At 43.4% G+C, this 19,961-nt stretch overlaps 1 protein-coding gene across 2 annotated transcripts in view; it reads right to left on the reverse strand.

Annotated features, from left to right (window-relative positions):
• cemip (cell migration inducing hyaluronidase 1) overlaps nt 1-18,392 on the reverse strand; it is a 160,505-nt gene extending 142,113 nt beyond the window's left edge. The window contains exon 1 of one of the 2 annotated variants that reach the window (XM_084361131.1): nt 18,261-18,392. The gene's annotated coding sequence lies outside the window, so the exon portion shown is untranslated. Of the gene's footprint in view, nt 1-17,443; nt 17,748-18,260 lie in introns of those variants that run through there. The other variant, XM_084361132.1, reaches the window with a different exon arrangement.
• Between the last annotated feature and the right edge of the window lie 1,569 nt (nt 18,393-19,961).

A 19,961-nucleotide genomic window follows, 5' to 3' on the forward strand; every position in this document is an offset into this window, starting at 1 on the left:
TTAGACGTTAGACTTAATTAGACTTTCAGACAGTATGAAAACAGCATAATTAAGATATGTCGGCTGTAGGCTGATCATCGGTGTACAATACCACATTTTGAAGTGCTGCTGTTGGTTAAAAGTTACGTTTGAACTATAATTTGTTCATGCTAGAGAGGCTGTCTGCATCCGGTCCAAGCCTTCCTGCCACCACAGATCACCAGAAACACCAAAGCAACCAGAATCTCATGAACAACACAGTATAAGACAGCATCTGGAAGGACTGCACCGCTCACAATCATTCAAACAAAAATACTGTGGGTGACAGGGAGCAGTGGAAGTGGGCGTAACATACAAACAAATAAATATGAACAAAGACAAAACAAAAAAAAACAATACACATAATACACCTAACACTGAGGTGTGATGCTGCTGCAGCAGCCTCAGCCCCTCTCCTTGCTGGGGTCATGTCTGAGGGTGACTTGTCTGTGTGGAGGCTCCTCAGGACCAGCTGTGTCCTACATGCAATCAACAGTGGTCAGCAAAAAGTTTCCTCAGTACTCACAATGAAATTTCACTTGGTGAAAGTGAAAGTCAGCCATATAAATAGTACTCAATGCTTGAGTTAAGGTGATTTTGACACAGTTTTCGATGTTCGGACATGTTAACAATCAGCATGCTGATATTTGTATGTATATACTTCTGCTCCACTGCCATCGCTCGGTGACTTTGCCGTTTTAGTTTCTTCTTTAAAGTGATTTTAAAGTGAATATCTTTGGGGTCTGGAATGTTGTTGGACAAAGCAAGGAATCTAAAAACATCTTGGACTTGTGCTCTGGGAAACTGATGGGCATATTTTGTCTACAAATGTTGGAGGCATTGCCATAAAACTTTGTTCAGACATTTATAATCCCCTCCCTTATAACTGAGGAAACCCTGTGATCCTCACAGTTCATCTAGAGCCATCAGGTCAAAGATTCAATCAATCTCTTTTCACTAAATGCTTGCAAAACTGATGACACTCCATCAGCCTCAGCTCAGTTAGTGCTAAAAAGCAATAAATTAAGATTGACATGTTGATGTTAGCATTTAGCTCAGAGCACCGGTGCAGTGCAGAGCAGCTTGCATGTTACTGACATTTTACTACTTACAAGATGAATCACTTGGCACATTTTTTCAGTCTTTGTTGATTGTATAGCTGACTGTTGCTGAAAAGACAAGCTGACTGCCACCAAAGATGTCGTTAACACACACTTTCAGGCAGGGTGGCACTTAGTTAGCTTTGGCAATGTTTAATTTCCTGTGAATGTGTCAGTGAATCAGAGGACAGCAGGATATTTAACACAAGTGCGACAAAAGACTCCCCTCCACGCTAATAAATATACCCTCCCACTGGCAACGCAGTTCAGAGAATTAGCATCAACAGCAGGGCCTTGGTCTTTTCTTCATCAGAGAGTTACATGAGGATGATTTTTGAACTCGTAAGTAACAAATTATTTCCATTAGAGAGAGATTTGGAACTCTCATTTGGCCCATTGAGCTTCCATGCATAATTGATCCAGTGGTGTGTTTGGAGAGCTTGTAAGTGATGATGATTGGTTCAGAGGATGCAAATTAAGTTGCTTTCAGTGAGAATGATGCTCAAATCCAAGCAGAGGCCCACAGCAGGGCTTCACACACACGCACACACACGCACATCTAAATGATCACAGACAAACTGAATATCTTACTTAACCCAGTCTCCTCCAACTGTTTGTGGTGTCACAGTGTATATAGAATTACACGTCTTATTTCAGTTTGAAGAAACAATCTCCCTTCAATCAAGAAGCAGCACAACTGAAAACAGAGTGGCCTATAACGTCGCAGCTCCCACGGCCTTGGTTCATCTAATATTCAGGTTGTCATGGAGAAACACCATAAGCAAATCGTTGCTGCCGTATAGAAGAAAACACATGATAATATTACTTTTGGCTGTGTGGTTAATGAAACAAAGCAGCTCAGTGTCAGAGAATGTTGGCCATGACCTACAGCAATCTGGGCCAATTTATTATCAACCTGCTCATCAGCAGCAACCGGCCGCCCGACCGGTGTGATTATCGGCAGAGTGCATTCTGTCTAGTGTTGTGTGAAGCTCACCTTGCCTCCAGCTGAAAGCAATCTGTGTGTCTCGACATGTGACAGACAGTGAACAGCAGAGAGACCATGAGATCATGCCAAAGATATCTATCTCATAATTTTCTGATTATAACTGTACTCTCAAGCACATTCTTAAATTCACTACAAGTAACTTAAATCAATGTAATGTAATGTAACATTATTTCCCACATCCGCAACATGTTTTTACCTAAGGAAATATTCTGCGTGTTGGCGTTTAGCCTTACAAAAATCTTCGCTCTGGCAAAAAAACATTTGCTCTTGGATTTTCGCACGCACCTGACGCTGTGGTCTAGCAGTAATCTAACAGCTTGAGAAATTACATTTATATAACTACAGTGGCAAGCAAGGAAACATCACTTACGCTATAACAGTTTGTCCCGGTACCACTGCAGACGCTGTCAGCACAGTCTGCTCAGACTAGTGCTGCACAAACAGTTTTTTCTTCCTGTTGAATCATTAATTCATAGGCCATATTACTTTCACTTTAATGCATTACTGTTAAAAAACTTTTACAGAGGAGCAACAGAAAGCATCCTGACTGGAAACATCACAGACTGACATGGTTCATCACGACCAGGACAGGAAGGCTCTACAGCGGCTGATTCAAACCACCAGAACATCACTGGCACCATCTACAGAGCATCAGTGACATCAGTGAAGTGAGATGTCTGCACAGAGCCCAAAGATACTAAAAGACAACACCCACCCAGCCACAGTCTGTTCACCCTGCTGCCATCTGACAACAGGTACAGAAGTATCTGCTGCTGTACCACCAGAAGACTACAGAGCAGCTTCACTCCTCAGACTGTGAGACTCCTGAACTCATCCTCCACAACAGCACTGAAAACTACATGAAATAGATGTAGCAGGAGTCAAGAACTCCATTATTTTGTTTTTTATTGTTGAAAACACAAAAATAAATGTAACTTGCACTTTTATGATGCCCCCTGGCAGCACACAGCAGCATCAGAAGACAAAACACTGCAGCCTCCATGTCAGCATGTTGACAACCAGCTCATGGATCAGTCTTCTAATTCCCCTCCTCTCACTCTCTTCTCTCCCTGTTTCCCCTCTTTTGGGATTCACTGACAAAATACAAACATTAAATTCACCCCCAGAGCTCTGCCTAACCGTCTGCCTGCACCACAACCAAGCACAATCTGTGACAACGCCCTTGTAGATACTGGAGACAACAGAAAGAGGAAAGAGCCGTCTCCTGCCTGAGGTGGTGCTGAGACTGATAAGGCTCTAAGATCACCAAAAGTTTGCCTCTCTTAGGGATATCTCTAATAAACCCAGATCAGAGATTAGGAAACTGAATATGATGTTGATGGATGTCACTAAGCTTAAAAGCTACATCCAGAATGACTGCCATTCAAATCGACACAAGTAAATCTGCCTGGCACCGGCACAGACAGAGGACTGCTTCCTCTTCTTTCTCCTACTGGAAATGGACCTGTGGCGTCGTGCTACTGCCCCCACCAACGCCCAGAAGCAGGCTCTTCTTCTGCAAATGAATCAACTTTGATCGGATTGTAATTAATTTGGTTGAAAATCTTCAGCTCGGTCACAAACACTGAAAATGGGCAGAAATGCTTTTCATACACAAAAATTGTATATTATTAAAGATCATTTGGAAATCATTTTAATTCATCATTTAATTATCAAGCAAAATCTTTGTTTGATGTTTTTAACTTCAATTTGGCGAGACCAAGAAAACAGTCCGGCAGTTCTTATTGCATCATCCCTCCACTTCAGTTCTACTTGCAAAGCTGGGGCGCATAATCAAGGAGGTGGAGTTGCTATCTCATGTCTAACTGCATTTTTAAGCATCCACCGTACACCTACAGGAAATTCTGTGCAAACTTTTTTGATGACGTTGCTGAAGATGGATAAGAAACTCGCAAAGGAAAGTTCAGATTCCATAACATTAATACTTCAAAATGAAACTCATATCTTAAAGAGCACCTTCACAGTTCAGGAAGTGTGAAACAAGGGAACAGCTACTTTATATGCATCAAAATCCAGACATTCATTTGATAATCATGCTGCAGAGGAGGGATCTGATTTGCATGATGAAAAGAAATCACATGAAGCTTTATTCTCTAGCAGGTAACCTGCAGTATGTGGGATTATTAAAGGCAGTCCTGTAAAATTCTCTTTGAAGAAACATCCCGTCTCTCCAGGAAACACCCACCAGCCAGCTAACCAGCACGGATTGTTCAGGAACATATGGCGCATCATGTGCTCTCTCGTGTGTTTACTAAAGGCTGCATCCACCCTGCAGTGTGTGACAATCAACTGTGAGTTTTGGGGAAGGTTTTCACTGACCACCGTAATTTGATGCCACGCACATAAGACACAGCTGATCCTGAGGAGAATCCATACAGACAGGTCACCCTCAGACACAGACGCAGGAGAGGCTCTGAGGCTGCAGCAGCAATCCCCCAGCCCCAGTGGCCGAGCTGCACTGTGAGTACTGTTTCTTTTGGAAATGTCCGTGATACTGAATTAATCAAGACGACAGGTAACATGGAGGGTGTTTGCGGATAACTGAAATAGTTTGAGTGTAATTTGCTGCAGAGACAAACAAAGACCCAGGTCACCATTTGACAACTGAAATGAGAAGTTAATCTAAAGGCCTCGGCACGATGTTATGACATGCCATTTTAAAAAAGTAGAAACCTACTCCATATTGTTAAGGTTTTGTTCTGTGACTATACAATGCAATAAAGGCTCCAGATTCGGGTGCGTCTACACAGACTTTCTACCTCATTATTGAGGCTATAAGTGGACGCTATTGACATATATTCATTGTGTCTCTTATCCTTTTTGAGCCCCGGGCTACGAGGACCTGGTTGCACTTCTATCGTCTAAGTAGCTCACTAATTCAGTTATACACATACTCCGTTCTCACATGCAACAGGATTCCTGCTGGCTTCTGTAAGGCTATCAACACACACACACACATTAGATGGTGCACAAATTCACGCATGCGAGACTGCAAACACAAGCCATCGATTTGACATCAGAATGAATTATGAGATACAGATGTATTGGCCTCCATTTGACTGCGCCAGTTTATTGACAAAAACCTTTTATAGAGGAGAGGTGGCAGCAGCTCGACACTGAGATGTCTATTATCCTATGGCTGCGTATTGACTGAGGATTGGGGAAATATCTGCATCAGACAAATAGAAGATAATTGGATGCTCTTCTCCCTCAATGGATTATTGTCAAATGTCTGAGCCATCATCCTCCCTGCTATCGACAAATGTTAATGCCCTCACCAAAAGTCTGCTGCTGTCTGTAGCCGCACAACCATTTCAGCAATAAATGCTCAAGAAAATGTTTCTATCTGTCAACGTGTGTTTCAGGGAGACACTTCAAAGCAATGCCTCAACAATAATCCTGCCATTTTGATTGAAGCCTTGCCTGCGTGAAGCAAAACACAATTCCCAATTCAGGGGGAAACTAACTTTAAAGCAAACAGCGAGCTCTTCTCATGGCCTGTCTATATTCATACACACACACTGCTGTACTTTTTGTACCTCAATCTGAAACCATCTCTGCCTGTCATCTCCCTCGCCCTAGGTGGGCAATCACACACACACACACACACACACACACACACAGTATTTAAGGCCTGTAGCAGAAGTAGCAGAGAGGAACCTGGAACATTTCAGTCAACTTTAGAAAACCAACCCTCTACAGCATCTTATGGGTCCAAGCATGAATACAAAATACTAAGAGTTTGACTGAGTGCCCACTGCTGAATTTTAAAGGGTCAGTTCAACAAAATTAGAGAGAAACAGGTTGTCTCCCCTCTGGTGGTACTATCTGTCCAAGTATTGAGGTCTTTGTCTTTGAGATTTTCTGCTTCAACCCAACTACAATGAAGGTAAATGTGCTCACAGCACTGAAAAGTTATATTTGGAAAATTCAACAGCAACATGCCTTTGCAGAATCTTTTCACTAAAACTGCATCACTCACTCTTCAGTAAAAAAGCAAGGTTGATTTGGTTTGACTTTTGTTCAGAGCACTGGAACACTTGTCGTTGTTAAGCACGGATACATCCTTGAAATGCTTCTAATATTCAAACTGAGTGGCAGAGTCACACCAGTTGTGTTTATCGATGGCCAAAGAGCAAAACCTCCTATCTGCAGGATTTTGTGTATTGGGTATCCTTAACAAATAGCATTCTGCAAGAAAACAAGTTGTTGGTTTTTTTTCTCAAAAAAGTGCATTTTTCAGATAGGAGGTTTTGCTCTTCTGCCATCGTTATGGTCAAAACTAGCCGATGTTTTTTTTATATCAAAATAAAGGGACCACACATACACCTGCACGTCTGTTTGGTCAAGCTTGATCCACCCTCCAAGTTAGTCTTGTCCAGTCTAACTGGAAGGTAGCTTCCAACTGAGGATCTCTCTCAACATTTGACTCTCCTTCATCATTTGTTTCAAATCTGGATCATGGTCTATGTTGTTGTTTTTCTTCAGAGTAACGTGTCTTTGTTCAGAAAGCTGTCACGAGCCTCTTCACGTTATGCTGTTGCAAAATAAAATATGAGCACAGACTCGAGAAGGCTTCTAAATATTGGACACAGCTGTGAGAATGGATAGCTTGGCAGCCTTGGTGTGGTTGCTGTGGGGGTGGGGTGGGTGCAGAGGATGATAAACACTGGATATAAAAAGATGTTTATAGCTACCAGTGTGGCTCTCGAGGACTGGCACAAAAGGGCAAGAATGTGGTCGAAATTACAACTGTACCTTTGCTGTGTGTGTGTGTGTGTGTGTGTGTGTGTGTGTGTGTGAGTGTGTGAGTGAGTGAGTGAGTGAGTGAGTGAGTGAGAGAAAGTTTCTGTGTTTCATTGTGTAGTTAAATACTAATGGGAGAAGTTATGCTTTGTAACACATTCAACATTGTGAGAGAGTATAATTTAACCATGTGTCTTTTACTCAACCTCAACACCTCAAACAGCAACAGAAAAGTGAAAAGAAAGTGAAGATAATACGTGAACTTAGTGTAAAAAGATGTTACGATACAGTATATTAACATGGGGACACATAAGGGAGAGTCCTAAACATGATCCGCTCAACCACGATGGCTTGTTCCAGATGTAGTCGCTGTTTCCTAAATGACAGTCCTGGACAACACCAACACCAGTTGGTTGAGTTGTAATTATGTAAATGGTTTTGCACTTTACCAGTCTGCTGACCGGTCAGAGCGCAGAGGCTGAAGAACACTGTCCAACCACATCAGACATCAGAAGTATTCATGGTTGTCTGAACAGCTACCTGGTACAGATGTGGCAGCCAGTAGCTCCTTCAATCTTTGCTAGATTTTAGTTTCAATTAGATTTTTAATTTTTTTTTTATTAAATGCACTGGATCACTGCCCACGGCATCTTCCAACCACTCAGCCAGACCAAGCACTTGGCTTATGAAGGGAAGGGTCTGGATTTCAACCCTTTTTATTAGAATTAGTATTGTAACCAGGCGATATGGTCGTCGTTAAGTTTAAGATTACAATTTTCTTTTTTTACTGCTTATTTTTGTTTTAGTTCCAGTTTAATTCACGACTTTAGCCCTGGCCTATAGCACAACTCTTTGGGCCCGTAAGATGGTTCTGATTCTCAACAACCTGTTTGCTACCAGCTTGTTTCTATATCGGCTCCGCTGTGTTCACTGGAACTATTAGGTGGATTTGTGGCTTATAAGGCAGATTGAGGCTGCTTTACTGCAAGTTATTCTAAAAACGCACACACATACGGCCAGTGGTCAGTGATGCGGGTAGCATGAGGTCGTAGCACAGCTGGGGAGCTGAATATTCTTGCTATCTTTTGCTTTAGTTTTAAATAATGAATAGGGGTTGCATTGAAAACCGTTTTGCACTGCAAGCATCCACACAATTGCCTGGATGTGACTGCGCAGCCCTGACTGAGCACACATGAAGAGATTTAATCAATTCTTGGTTTTTTTTTCACCACCAACATTAATTCAAAACACGGGGAGTTAAATCTGTGGCTGCTGCTGCTGAATATATGAGGAGAGAGGCAGTTAAAGCCTGGACCAGCTGGAGAAGACAAACACGGCTGGTGTTAATGTGATGTGTGGAGGTGATGTTCTCCTCTGAAATAACAGGCGGTCCTCTCATATACTGATATGAAGTTTCCCAGGTATGTATGAAAGCTGTTAAAGACGGGACTGGTCTGTGATGTCACACATTACGCACATGTAAGAGATCATGATGCAACATAGTTTACACATGTTGTACTTCCTACCATCTATTCTTTAATGCAAATATGTGATTTTGTGATTTTCTACTCTTTCAGCTGCTTTAAGAAGACAATTACTTGACTAATGACTTGTCTGGAAGACATGCTTTCAGAAAAAAACAAGAAGTCTGAAAAATAGATAGAAATCATACAAGTGTTTTCATCCATCACTGAGCCTGAGGTATAAACTTGGTGGGTGCTCCTCCAATGATGACATTGACACAAACTGCTTTCATTTCTAAACACAAACAGAAAATGAGTAGCCTGCAGTAAAAGTTCTCAAAGACCAGACCTCTGAGCCCTCAAATAACCACTTAAATAAATTACCAATAATATGTCATACTGCTTTCATACACTTAATGCCACAAAGTATTTTTAGCTCCATTCCAAATATCGGTGTGCATGAAGGGAGGGCAGACAGGAGAGGGCTGGATGTTGTGACAGCAGCCAGAAGAAATGATTGACAGCCAGCAGACAGATGAGGGACGAAACCCATCAACAGCAGAGTCGTATGTTTTATTCAACACACGGCACAAAGGACACACTATGGTAACACAGCGTGTACACCCTTTGTGTTAATGAATGAATATTAAAAAGCGTAGGCTCCTGGGAGTAAGTGATAAGACAATGATATGAAAACGTGTGTGAGAGTGTGTATGAGTTGGTCAGGATGACAGAATCCTCCCTCTTCCAGCAAGTAATCCCTGTGGAAGCCCAGGTCTGACAGCACAGACAGAGAAAGAGAAATTAAAGTGAAAATCCAGATAAAGAAGAGAGACGGATCAGATATCCACCAAACCACCGCAGACACCAGCTGGTGTCAAAGACATTCACATAGCTCCATCTCACACTGAAGTTATAATGTGAATACAAGATTATGTGGATTGTGCAGTTGGTATAAAAATATGAAATATAAAATCACATTATGTCACACCACACAACTCTTCTCAGCATGTCAAACTGTTGTTGGATACCACCGTGCTCCTGAAACTTTTGTTAATACAAAAAACTGCAATGATAGAAAACCTAGATAATACATTTGTATTATTATTTTTCACACTGTGAATAGTGCTGTGTTACTGTATCTAAAAGACACCTTGCACCATGACGTACCTGTTACCAGAGGATGTGGCTCTGTTTTTACTGTTATACGTATGTGTCATCAAATGCATCACATTCCTTTACAAGAGCACTGAGTATACTAGTACAATAGATTGAACTCCTGTGCTCCTGTGATGTTTTGGGACTGACAACATTAAGGTTAAGGTGTAGTGAACGTGTGATGGATGTGTATTGAGTTTTTAATTTTAAATTGACCTAAAAGAAAAGACGCTGACCCTTCTGTTCCCTGCCTTCTCAGGTAATCCTTCATTTGATGCTTAAAATCCACTAAAGTTCAAACGTTTTAACAAAAAGATAATAATCAAATTATGTTTAAGCAGTATAGTCCCGTCCAGAGGTGGACCAATGTCAGTATTTTGCAAGTCACAAGTGAGTCTAAAGTTGTGCTGGTGTGTCTGCGTTGTTGGCGGTGGTGAGCAGATTGCCAGCCGTACTTTCCCCTTTAAACACACCAACTCACAGCTAGCGAGAGACTGCAGGGAGGGCCATACATACAAACTGGGCGGCTCGTTGAGGGGCAGCCAGCCCTTCAGACATTCAGCCTGTCTGCTCTCTCACCCACAGACTCTTCGACAGCGAGACATTTCTGGGGAGGTGCACGTGTGGCTATGTCTTAGGGCATGCACCTACACAGCGGCTACGCTAGGCACTGTTTAGTTATCTGCCTCCATGAAGAGCTGCAGGTCAAGAGGCGTCATGGAGCGCAATTCATTTGCATAACTTTTTTTAACCTGTTATTTTTCCTGTAATTAATCAATCAAAATTAAAATGTTATTCTGACAGCCCTATAAATAATTATCAAGTTTCGAGTCCAAAGTCCAATTCATTTGTGTTAAAGTCCAAGTCTTTTATGATACTGTCAAGTGGAGCCTGACTCGAGTCCAAGTCATGTGATTGGAGTCCACGCCCCTGGTCCCGTCATGTAGCCTGTTAGAACTCCCCCTGTAGTGTGAAAACCTGCCAGGTGAAAGCAATTGTGTGAACTGAAAAAACAAACAAATAAAAGAGTTAGTGAGTTGTCCACCAGGGTTTTACCACGGTTCAGAGATCTTTATTTAGAAATTACAGGTTTTTTTAGCTTCCTTCTCTTTCAACTAATTTCCTATTAGCTGTTTCTCTGCTGTTGTTACAAGAGTTACTGGTGCCGAACTCACTTCAGTAATTTCTGCACTATAGAGTTCATGTAGCGCAATAACTAGTTTGTTTCTAGGTAATGTTAAGTGTATTTACCGTACCACTGTCACGTTGGTAAAGACTCCTTTCAGTTACTTGCTTACCCTGTGTTACTCTGAACACAGTTCATGTGTTTCCACTGTGATATTATAGTAACAGTGGTTACAGCTAAAGCCCTATATTCATCAGTCACACAGGGGGCATGCTGGTCTTATTGTCAGTCCTTGAGTACTTTTAATTAATGCTGTCTATCAATAACAACTCACACATATTCATCATTCATTTCTTTCTTAGATTCTAGAGAAGTATGCACCACTACTGTGGTTGGTGGTTGCAGGCTAAACCACTGCTCTCACTTTCACCTTTATTAGTCAGCACCTACATTACCAAAAGCACACACACACACACACACACACACACACACACACTCTCTCTCTCTCTCTCACACACACACACACACACACACACACACACACACACACACACTCTCTCTCTCTCTCACACACACACACACACACACAATTTAGAATCCTTCCATATGCGGATAACGAGACTTGCCTGTGCAAACACATATCTTGGCACATTAGAGGCAAGGCTTGATACACAAGCAGGACTCCCGAGGATCTAGCACACAAAGTGAAGTGTGTGTGTGTGTGTGTGTGTGTGTGTGTGTGTGTGTGTGTGTGTGTGTGTGTGTGTGTGTGTGTGTCTATGTTTGTGTGTGTGTCTGTCTGATCTGCACCACCATTAATATGGGGTCAGTGCAGTGGTATCATGTTGAGATCTGCTGTTTCCAGAGCACAGACATGCTTCTTTATCTGTGTCGACAGCTCCACGCCTGCTCTGATTCTGCTTAAAAACTACTAATCACTGCTGAGGCATTCTTGGCCTGTTGTATAAAGACCCTGCAGCAGCTTCACACACACTTGAAGCTACAAAACACCTCCAGCAGCGTTCTGTGTCAGAGTCTGCTCTGTGTGAACGAGGAGAAGATATCCAGCGGTAAACAGGCTCCACGTATGGAGAAGGACTGCTGGCTGGAAACTGAACCGAGAGCAGTTTAGGGGCTCGATAACTGGCAGCCAGTGCTCTCGCTGAAAAATGAGGGGAGGCCATGACCTTCAGACAAAGATCAAGATATTAAATATCTAGTAATATTTTTACACTTAAACTAGTGCTACAGTTTAACTGCACCAAGTTGAACAGAGCCCTGCCTCCAAGAGGGCTGCTGTGACGTCCTGCGACCTCGGCCAACCGCCATCTCCCCCTAAAACAAGCATGTCTTGCAATTGCAAGTGGGAAAGATGTTTTCAAAGATTTCTCTGTTAAGCTCTCAGTACTTTTGTATCTTCACACTGAGTCTCTGGTTTGAAGTAGAGGTTCTCTCCTGAGTCCCCTTCATACTTCCACACATCTGCTTTATTTTACCGTCCACTTTCAGCTGTTTCAACAGTCGTGTTAACTTACTGCTGGCGAAAACAGTTGCTGATTTTGCTACTTCATAATAAAAGCTTTTATAAATAACTAAACACAAGGGGCCTTTTCTTGTGCAGAATGTATGGCAAGTGAAACAGGTTTATCACCGTATTAGTGGAGCTTTGTCTGGAGCTATTTACAACCGCTCCTTCGACCACTAGTCAAGACAAGTGCATCATCAGATAAAGACACACCTTCAAGTAGGTAGCCCTGTTTTAAAAGAGATGCAGATCTCTTCAGCACTGGTCTGACGTGCCGAGTCAAAGAGAGTCAAGCATGTAACTGGAAAAACCCCAAGAGACATTGCTAAACAATTCCGTCAAAGCTCAAAACTGCAGCTCGATGAATAGTGGATACTAATATCAGTGTTTTCAATGCCATTTTGTGGGCGATATAGCCGTCCATTACAAGTACACAGAAACTGCTTCACAGAGAGGAACACACTCGGCCTAGCTCATTAACTGTGCATCACAAAACTAAATGAAACCTGCCAATCTGAGCAAATCCAGCCAGGGCTATGACAAAAATTGCTTGGAAATAACAGCTGCATTTACATGAGTGGGGCAGGCGCCAGTTTGTGGCAAGGAAATCTGTTTCTGTCTTGTGTTTTACAGATAATCTGTGTGTCAGCTTCCCTCTGCTGACAATGTGTATGCTACTGTACTTATATCTGTCAGAGGTCCCAGCCTGCAAAGGGTGGTAAATACAATTCCTGCAAATCAATGGGGTGAAATGGGTAAACAAGAATTTCATTGGGTGTGTGCTACATTACCCCCTCTTCCCAGTGCTTTGATCTAAATTGGACTCTTGAGATCCAAGAAAATCACAGTGTGGAGGACGTGGCTGCGTTGTGTAATGTCAGCTTTTAGCGGCTGCAGTGGCACGCAGACGTGCAGATAGAGGTGGTAGTCTGTCTGGATCGCATCAATCCACAAAAAAAACAAGACTCGCACACAAAGCATGAGCAGCTGTATGTTGCAGTGCCAGGGCAGTGCCTGGAATTAATTTACACTAAGTTATCCATGCAAGCCCTTCATTGCCATTTTATGTCATTAATTATGAACTTGGACTGGATGGAGAAGGGTTACAGGGTAGCAGGAACAAAAGGGAAAGCAACTGTTCTAAACTATTTCACAGCCAATTAAGGAGCTGATGGATGGGTTAAAAAAAAAAAAAAAGAAAATCACAAGATTCGTCAAGGAGACTTCATCTATGAATCTGGAGCTATTATTCTCCAAAGCAGAGCAGAGGAGAGAGCAGAGAGTAGCCTGCAGCCAGCAGGCCTGACCAGAGGGGAGGGAAGTTTTCCTCTTTCAATTGAGGCTAGAGAGTTGATGGTTTCCTCAAGTAAACTGTGGCCTTTGGCTGCCGGCCCAATCATCCACGGTGGCAGCTCTCTGCCAGTTCTTCCCTCTGACTGGATGTCTCTGACTGGACGTGTGGATGTGTGCGTGGAAAGTCCAGCCTACACTGGAAAGTAAAGGCTTTCTCCCTGCCAAGAGTAGTCGTCCTCATATTGGAAAGGAATTGCTTTCAGCAGACATAATACGAGGAAGGCCAAAAGGTTCTGTGTGTGTGTGTCTGTGTGTCTGTGTGTGTGTGTGTGTGTGTCTGTGTGGATTTTAGAATGTGTAGAGGTCTATCACGGGCTAACTTTAACCAATCAGATCAACAGTAGGGGGGTCACTAGCACCAGCAGAGCCCATTGGTAGATCAAACTAAAAATGATTCCATCGTCAAGCCTTGTGAGGAGTGACCTCTCAGGACACTGACTGGTTCAACCACTGTGTTTTCAGTCTCAAGCAAGACAGACTGGTAAAATCACATGATGCACTGAATCACTGCTAATCACTGCTAATCACTGCTAATCACTGCTGATCACTGCTTCACAACGCAAGTGATGCTACAAAATGTTGCTACATTTCCAAAGTAATCCAAGAACATACACCGCTTCCCTTAAGATATTTCACTGCTAACTAAACAAAAATATCTACTTTATGCAGTATTTTATTCTATAGCTGCATTCATGGATTTTTGGCCACATGAGGGCGACAGAATAAGCTGAAAGATAACACCAATACATTTTTAAATCGAGGTTAAGTCGAAGGTTTTTTTTGTTTTTTTTAAGCTTAACAGGTTAGCAAAGACATAATCATTATCAGATCGACTATGTTGAAATGGCAATAAAGTACTAATAAAGTTAACGAGCGCAGCGCTGGCTGCAGGTGTGCTAATGTCAGCTGGCTTCCAGGCGACCGAACGCCTCACGCAGACACATCAGAGCAGCTACAGTTTCATAAGTGATGCAAGCTTATAATAAGAAGTACTGAGCCTCATTAGCATCCATCCAGAGTCGTGTTTGTGCCCACCTGATGAATGCCAGTCTGATAAGTCTGGTTTGGCCTCCACCAGCTCCTGAAGAAGGTATGTGGCTCATTAACTAGTCGCTAACATTGTATGTCTGCTGTCAGAACCAAAACCATGAGCTCCATCATTACAAGCAACATATTGAGCATTACAGTAATTTGATCCTTTGTGTATATAAAAGATGCTGATCTTAGTGCGGTTTTGTGTAGATGGTTTTCTCTTTCAGTGAAGCCCCTGTCTTAATCCCCACTGCTCACGCTCGCAACACAGTTCTCTCAACTAACAAGAAGAAGCAATCACCTCCTGTGCAGCAGGCACTCAGGGCTTTGCAGCAGAATGTGAGAACATTTTACAGGCTTCTCACTCATGCTATACCCTAATTTGAGCCAGCAGAATTATTTCACTGCTATCGTCTCTCCACTAGACTTCATTCTACTTTGCAGGAAGAGCACAGAGTAATTGCTGTTCCTGGTTTGTTCAGCTGATATTTCAGATTCAGCAGCAGAGAACTTTAACACTCTTTCATGCTCCATAACTGTCAGACATGCTCAAGATGCATCACTAACAGCCCAACATCAGTTCTTAATTAGCGGCAGTGCATTCAAATTAACTCAACCACAGCTTGGCTCATTTACATCATCAAACTAAATACCCCGCCAAATTAAAACAAATTCAGAGACACAAAATGTTGTGGCCTCAACAGTCGTTTGTGGTGGTTTGGGAAGTCTACTCCCCTCAGCGTTTAGAGCGACGAATGTCAAAGCTTTCGTAAACTGGATTACGTTGGATCACCACTCAGTTCTATCTATTGGCTCGTGTCAGACCGTCTGAGTCTGTCACCACCCAAACGTTACATAGTGTTCCTCCGCAGAATCAAGCACTACATCCATTGATCTGGTAGGGTTGGGTTCCGCTAATGTGAACTGATACAGATGCTGGTATCTTTTTCCAGGACTTGACTTTCTTTGTAATAACAAAGATGTATTTTCAACTGTAAAAAACAAGTCACGAAATACGACAGGCACTGCTTCCAGCTGTACAGACCTGGGAGCAGCTGGAGAAACTGTTTACTCAGTGCACTTTACTCAACCTGGATAACTGGACTAAAAAGAAGACACTGATGGAATATCAACACAGTATCGGACCATATCAAAATATAAATGACTGTTAAAAGGAGCATTAATGACAACCAGTAGGGAGCAGCAAAATGCCACTGTCCAGTCCACTGATCCAAAGAAGAAGAAACAACACTGTTTATCTATTCGTATAAAGTTTGCAGTTCAGTCCTACTGGTCTCATACCAAGGTGTCAGACATACTAAAAAACCTTAAGCATTGTTTTTAGTGTACTGAAGGGTTATGCTGGTAAGACATCTCGGACGCAGCCAAGATAGTGAAAAGGCCGAGATATCTCCAACAACAACAACTCGTCCAAACAGCTAGTTAATCACATAAAGATGTCGGTGACGTTGTTTATGCCTCAACGTTCATGTAGGAGGGTTCAGCTCTGTGTTAACGAGCGCAGCGCTGGCTGCAGGTGTGCTAATGTCAGCTGGCTTCCAGGCGACCGAACGCCTCACGCAGACACATCAGAGCAGCTACAGTTTCATAAGTGATGCAAGCTTATAATAAGAAGTGTCTAGCACACACACACACACACACACACACACACACACACACACACACACACAGTGCCAGTCACACTCTCATCAGTTCTTGCAACAGCTGTAGGTGAAAGAAGATACACCTGAACTTGTGTAATGCAGCTTCACACTTGGGGAGACAGCTCTCTCTCTCTCCCTCTTCCTCTCTCTCTCTCTTAGCTGGTTCTTTTTCACACATCTTGATATTTCCTGCAATCATCATCATCATCATCATCATCAATACCACCCACAGACTGACAACCAGCTCCTGCCAGCACTGACTCTTATTTTAGCCTGCACTGGTTGTGTAACTTTGCTCATCTGTCTCAGAGCAGGTCACTCAGACACAAATTGTTGTCTACAAGAATGCCATCCTCTTCCTCTTCCTCCTCCTCCTCATTATCACCATCACTGCCACTCTTCCCCTGCCTGCTCTCACCCTTGCTCTTTGTTGCACTGCTATTCTCCTCCTCGTCATTATGTCATGCTCTCTGGAGGACGCTGAAGGTGATAAGGAAACACAGGAAGGCAGCAGACAGCCACAGACAGCTCGGAGGCATCATCATTTCATCAGCTCGAGCACAGATTCCACCTGATCTGCACATTTTGCACCCAGAGACAGAGTCACTGTCATCAGCATCGACCACAGACGAGACCCACAGCAATAAAAGACAAAGGTGTATTGTCTACTGTAAAAGGCAGTGTGAGGTATCTGTGATGATCATCATCAGTCATAATGTCAGAGTCCACCAATATCCAAACATACCAGGCACTCTGACACTGTACCAGGCAGTCAAATGCTCCGAGGCAGCAAAGGGGATTAAATAACAATAACTCTTGTCATATATTGTATTAATAGTAGGTGATTTAATTAATCAGAGTGCAATTACACACAGATTACACATGCTGACCTTTAAAGCCTGATGATGATATCTTTCACAGTCAAAACTGTTCAGTGTGACTGCATGCATCCAGAAACTAAATGATGCCAATATTTCACCACCACAAACATTTAGCTGACATTTGCAAAATTATGAAGGGAGATACAATTTACAGAAAAATATATTTTTAAGTTACATTTATATGGAAATGTGGAGAGCGGCAGGTGTAAGTAATGGGCTGCATCGGGGGATTTTGGACTCTCCACATCAGTATTTGTGGCTACAGCCTTGATGTGCAGAGATCTACAGACAACACAGCTGATAAGCATCATCCCTGCAGGTATTAAGGAGGAAAATGGTCCACTAACCTGCTGGAAGGAGGCTGGAGAGCTCAGTGCACTTGTTTCCTCTGGAGCCGAACAGCCGCGCGGAATCGCCGCTGAGCAGTGCGCAGCGCTCACAGAGCGGAGGAGAGGGGAGACCCGCCGGCGGCTGCTGGCTGACCGGGCGCCGATCCGAACATGTTGTATTCTCACAACAGCATCGTTTTGTTTTGTTTTTAACAGCACAAGCTCTTCCTCTCGAGTTGTTTTACAGGTCTACCAGCCTGCGTGTGGCTCACCTCTCCAAGGAGCACAGTTTGGGCAGCATCTCGAGGTGAAGCCACAGCAGGACACCGGTGCTGCCCTCACTCTATCCTGCTGGAGACTGCGCTCCTCGGCGCATCATCCAACTGTCGCTCACTTTGTCATTTACACTTCAGCTCCAGCTGCGCGCACACCGAGAGCTGAGCTGTTTGTTGGTCACAGCAGTGTGCTGGAAACGGAGCGATGCTATCGGCGCGCACTGACCACAGTCCACTTACCTTCGCCTCTGAAGTCGTGGCAGGACACGCGGCGTGCGTTCAATAGTCTAGCCCGCGCGCACAAGCTGATAAGATGTACGGACCGCGACGGTCTTCAGCCCCGCGCCACAGCAGTGACAGAAGTGTGCTTCCTTCCAGCCGCACGCACCGCCCGCATAGAAACTGCATTTTAGCGACAGGGAGATTTTCCAGCACACCTGTGGCTCGCAGCGGCCAAATTACGCCCCGAAGTACCCGCTGTGGATGCGCCACAATGTCAACACACACAACAACAACCCCCCTCCCCAGAAAAGATGTGAAAGAAGTCCACGGAGACCTACCGATCTGGAGCATATAATCCACGTCCAGTCCCGGAGCCTGGGAGCCGCGCAGCCCGGAGCAGTGCAGTGATGGAGCGGAGTGCTGAGAGTGTGTCAGCCGGTGTCTGAGCGCGGAGACACGGCCATTCCCTGTCCGAGGCGCACGGTGCAGCGCCGCCTCTATTTACTCCAGCTGGAGGAAAGACACGCCCACAGTGTGTGTGTGTGTGTGTGTGTGTGTGTGTGTGTGTGTTAGAGAGTGTGTGTGCGTGCGTGCGTATGTGTGCGTGCGTGTGTTTTTTGGAGGGGTATTCCTAATTCTGCAGAATATTTTGTTGGCCCTTTTGAAAGTTCTTCTGAAAATACGTTTTGGCTCCTGACATTTGAGCTTGAGAGACACCTCTCTGCCTCTGCCACAGAGATCATGTCAGAGATGTTCTTACACACTCAATAGTAGAAAATGCAAAACTTTGGTGCTGCTTTTGGATGTCCTAACAAAAAACCAAGCACCTGGGAATAATATTTCATAGGTGTCAAATTGTTTAACAACACTTTGCTGTTACAAATGTGTTGAATTTCATATATCACAATGATACCCCTTTTCTATGTTCAAAAATCCCACTTGAACTTGCTAAAATCGGTCTTTGGAGTGCAATGGGAATGTGTAAACTCAGCATTTACCCCCAGGTCAGTTGACTCTGCAGGGGTTTCTATCACCTTGGCTCAGCTTTGAAACATAAGACCCGGGTGAAATTCCGCTGTGCGAAGTGATGGCACGTTATCAACATCCGGCACAAATAAGGAAGGAATTTGGGATGCGGTCTAATAAGGACGTTTTATTACTTGACCCAGAGTTGGAGGTGGAGCCCTGTTCATCCCTATGAAAGCTGCTCAGTGGTGTTTTGAAGCCAAAGAAGCTCGACTCCCCGGATATGAAAATACCTGGAATGCCGACCGTACCGGATAACTTTGGGCTTAAAGCCCAGCTAACTTGAATGGGGATAAAGTAATTGAATCATGCATCATGCATATTGGACCGAATGGCTCAAATTCTGACAGTAAAACGAGTCATGTCTGGGGGGTTGTGATGCTCAAAAGAATGTATCCACTGTTTTACAGACACTTCTTTCACAATGGATCTGTTGTTGTTATCTCTTCTGTTACTCTAGCTCATTCGTGATTAGCCAACCATATTCAAAGTCACATCACAACAATGATGAATGTTGAAATCCAAACAAACTTTTCTGCCCTCCCAAAATAATTTAAAAAAAAACATTTTATCATAATAAACATGAAATATGATTGACAAATAATCAAAAGAATTTTTTGCAACCTAAATCATGAGGTAAAAATACATGTTATACTCATGGGCAGGCATCAGGTTGGCTTAGGCCACCTAATGCCCCAATTGACAGGGCTGCTGCCTGACTGGTTGTACAGAAGAGTCACCATCACTGACTGATGGCAGTCACATGCTTTCCACTGTTTATGAAGCTAGGTAGCGAAGATGAACAAAATGGACATATGGAAAAACTCCATCCACACCACCAGAATCTACTTCAGGATCTGCTTCTTTGAACCACCACCAGATTCCAAGTCCCAGGAGACTTCTCCAAGCAAGATCAATGATCTTTCTCTCTGCTACTCAGCAAGCTAGGTGGCTAACATTAGCATTGACTGCACTGCAGCAGCTTCCTCAGTCAGGACACACGGTGGCACTTA

Source organism: Pagrus pagrus (genome assembly GCF_965226575.1).
Source record: "Pagrus pagrus genome assembly, chromosome: 1".
NCBI classification, from domain to species: Eukaryota; Metazoa; Chordata; class Actinopteri; order Spariformes; family Sparidae; genus Pagrus; species Pagrus pagrus.